The sequence below is a fragment of the Pteronotus mesoamericanus genome, unplaced genomic scaffold, assembly GCF_021234165.1.
Source record: "Pteronotus mesoamericanus isolate MK-2021 breed Mesoamerican mustached bat unplaced genomic scaffold, CSHL_Meso_final contig_59, whole genome shotgun sequence".
In the NCBI taxonomy this organism is placed as follows: domain Eukaryota; kingdom Metazoa; phylum Chordata; class Mammalia; order Chiroptera; family Mormoopidae; genus Pteronotus; species Pteronotus mesoamericanus.
The window spans coordinates 7,395,005-7,398,696 of NW_026555206.1; positions in this window are offsets into that span (position 1 = coordinate 7,395,005).

Below are 3,692 nucleotides of genomic sequence, written 5' to 3' on the forward strand. Positions count from 1 at the left end.
CAGGAAAAAAAATCGCCTTTGCTATAGCAACAAGAAAAACCAAGTACCTAGGACAAACTTAAGCTAGGAGGTAAAAGACCTGTATGGAGAAAACTATACAACACTGAAGAAAGAAATTAAGGAAGACACAATAAATGGAAGCATATACCCTGTTCATGGATTGTAAGAATGAACATTATCAAAATCTCCATATGACCCAAAGCAATTTATAGATACAGTGCAATCCCTATTAAAATACCAATGACATACTTCACAGACATGGAACAAATACTTCAAAAATTTATATGGAAACATAAACAACCCCAAACAGCTGCAGAAATTTTGAGAAAGGAAAACAAAGTAGGAGGGATCACATTACCTGACATCAAACTATATTTCAAAGCCACTGTAATCAAAACAGTCTGGTAGTGGCATAAGAACGGACACATAGATCAATAGAACAGAATAGGGAAGCCAGAAATAAACCCGAGCTTCTATGGTCAAATAATATTCAACAAAGTGTGCAGAAGCATAAAATGCGGTAAAATAAGCCTCTTCAACAAATGGTGTTGGGAGAGCTGGGCGGCTACATGCAAAAAATTGAAATTCAACCACCAACTTACACCATACACAAAAATAAACTCAAGATGGGTAAAAGACTTAAATATAAGTCGTGACACCATAGAAGTCCTAGAGGAGAACACAGGCAGGAAACTCTCAGATATCCCACACAGCAGTATTTTTCACTGATATCTCCCCTAAAGCAAGGGACATAAAGGAAAGAATAAACAAATGAAACTTCATCAAAATAAGAAGCTTCTGCAGGGCTAAAGAAAACATCAGGAAAATGAAAAGGGAATGACCATATGGGAGAACCTATATGCCAGATACATCGGACAAGGATTTAATCTCCAAAATATGCGAAGAACTCATATGACTCCACTCCAGGAAGACAAACAATCCAGTTAAGCAATGGGCAAAGGACCTGAACAGACACTTCTCCAAGGAGGACATGCAGTTTCTTAATTCATACTCTTCACTTAAAAATGTTTTCTTTCTCTGACTGGGTAATTTCAAATGACCTATCTTTTAGTTCACTCTTCTGCTTACTTTACTGTTGAAACTCTTTATTGTAGTCTTCAGTACAGTCATTGCCTTTGTGAAGGCTTCTATTACTTTGTTGATGTTCTCATTTTGTGCATGTACTGTTTTACTAACTTGTTTAGTGGTGTGTCTGTGTTCTTGCGGTCCATTGAAATTCTTCAGGAACACTATTCTGATTTCTTTGTGAGAAAGTTCACAGATAACCTTTACTTTAGGGTCAGTTGTGGAAATTTATGAGTGTCCTTTGGTCGTGTCATGCTTACCTGATTCTTGTGATACCTGACTTGTTTTGTTGGTGTGTGTGTAGTTGAGTAAATGGTCTCTCCTTCTCAAATTTACAGGTTTGCTTTAGCAGACAGTCCTTCACTAGTCAGTTCCAGTTAGGGTTCTGGACAGCACATTATTGACTCGTGTACCTGGGGCTTGTTATTGGGGACTCTATTTGGGTGAGGCCATTTTCCAAGTTCAGAGATCAGTGAGTGTCACTGGATGGGGACATTTGGATACCACTGCTTTCTTGGTTCCATACCAACGTGTGGCTGTAGAATGGGTTCTGTAGTTGTCTCGAGTATTTAGTGATGCTTCCTAGGTCTCTCGTTAGTCATAGGTGGAGCCATGTCACCATTTTCCTGAGACAGGGCAGCAAGCCAGACTCAGAAGCTATCTTAGTTCATTGGCCAGGGACCTAAATGAGGCAGAACTGTTCACCAAGTTCCCTGGCCATAAAGGGCCACTGCCTAGGCTCTGCTGATGGACAGGTTTGCTGGCTTAGTCCCTGTTCGCGTGCCACTGTATGCAGGGCACTAGGGATGGGCTATGTGGCTCACCAGGTGTTCTAGTTAGGCATTGAGTGCAAGAAAAACTGAGGGTATAGTCACCAGTAGATGGGCATAGAAGTTTGCTTTTCTACTTGAGTGAGGGGATATAATGAGGCTCTGAGACATGGGTAGCTTGTCGGTTGGGGTCAGAATCAGGCGGAATCACCCAGTATGCTCTCTGGCCAGACAAAACTAGTGGCTTGGCCCTGCAGATGTGCAGAATCACTGGCTGGAACTCTACTCAGGGACCAGAGGGACCAGTGAGAGGAGGACAAGATCTGCCAATAGCTCAGTGCTGCTTGCTAGAAGACCTGCCTGCCTTCTCCATCCCAATCAAATTCCACTATCAAGCTCTGCAGCTTTCTCATATGATCCCAGTGAGGAGAGACCTGATGGGCCTCCTGGGAAACATCCCCTAATGCTGGGAAGGGCTGAATGTCCACCTTCTCTCTTTTACACAGGAAGAACCCTAGACCATGGTGGGGACTCTTCATGCAGAACTATGATGGCCTGGGGAAGGAGTTATGTGGTCAGAGTGTAGCCATTCTTCCTACCCTGTAATGAGGTCCCCTGATTCTGTGGTTCAGCAGGTTACTTCGTCCTCACTCTGATGATCTGGGATTTTCCATATGAAGTCTGGTCCATGGAGAGTCTTCAGCCATTAGTGTGGAAGAAAAACTTGTCCAAGTTGGCAAAGACTCAATAAAAAAGGGATCTGAAGGGTTGGGTGGCCCAGCTTTGTCAGGGGAGGAGCAGATTTTAACTCAGGCAAGTGGGCATCATTGATTTCCTTCATATCATGAGAAATATTAAGGGCATGGAAGGGGAAATATATTTCTGAAGGAATGGTAGGTGCCAAGGCCTTCTCCAATGATTTCTAGGAGATTATGTGGGAGGTGGGCCAGGGATATGGAGGGTCAACGCCCTCCTTGCTGAGAATAGTCATGTATGCCAACAACCTGGTGCATAGAGGTAAAAAAAAAAAAACCCAAACTAGTCATGGCCTCCACTTTGATGGCCCTGAAAATACTCATGGATGTCTCTGAACTCATATTCCCCTCCTCCCTTGGTCTGAGAGGTGGGGTTGATGAGACATTAGCTACTGGCACCTGAGTCTTTACCAGAGGCCTAGCCCTGTGTTGAGCACTTTGCAGCACTTGCCATCAGTCCCATGGCCACCTGTAAAGAAGACACCATTATCCCCATCTTTTCAATGAGAAAAGGGAAACACAGAGTTTAAGTAACTTGCCCAAGAGATTTAGTAAAAGCCAGTATATTTCTATTTTAAAAACAGCTTGGGATTTTTTCAAAGAGAATAATGTGAAGGAAATCCAGGTGTCCCAGTCCACGGTGAGAGATGAAGACCAGGCTATAGGTCATGGGTCTACATTCAAAGGACACCAGGGTGCTTTGTCCTATAGGAACAGTATAGGTACATCTCACACAGAGAGCAGTGCTCAGCAGGTAACAAGCTTTCATGCTAATGAGCAACAAAATCCAACGCCTTTGGACTTTAAACCAAGTCTCGATGTTCAGTACTGGACTCAGTGTGCGTCCAATTCAGTACACAAAAGGCATATACTATACTGGTGGTTTTGGTGCTCTAGAGGTTGGGCTATGGAGATGGGAGTGACAAGGCAGCTCTGCAGAGTGCCCGGGCAGGGGGAGGGATCAGCGGCAGCATTCTTGGGGGAGGCTGAGAGCATATCTGTGACGGGTGTTGGCACCATGAACAGCAGCTGTTGAGGGGGAAGCACTCCTGGCTGGGTTCAAGACACATCTTTGGGCCAC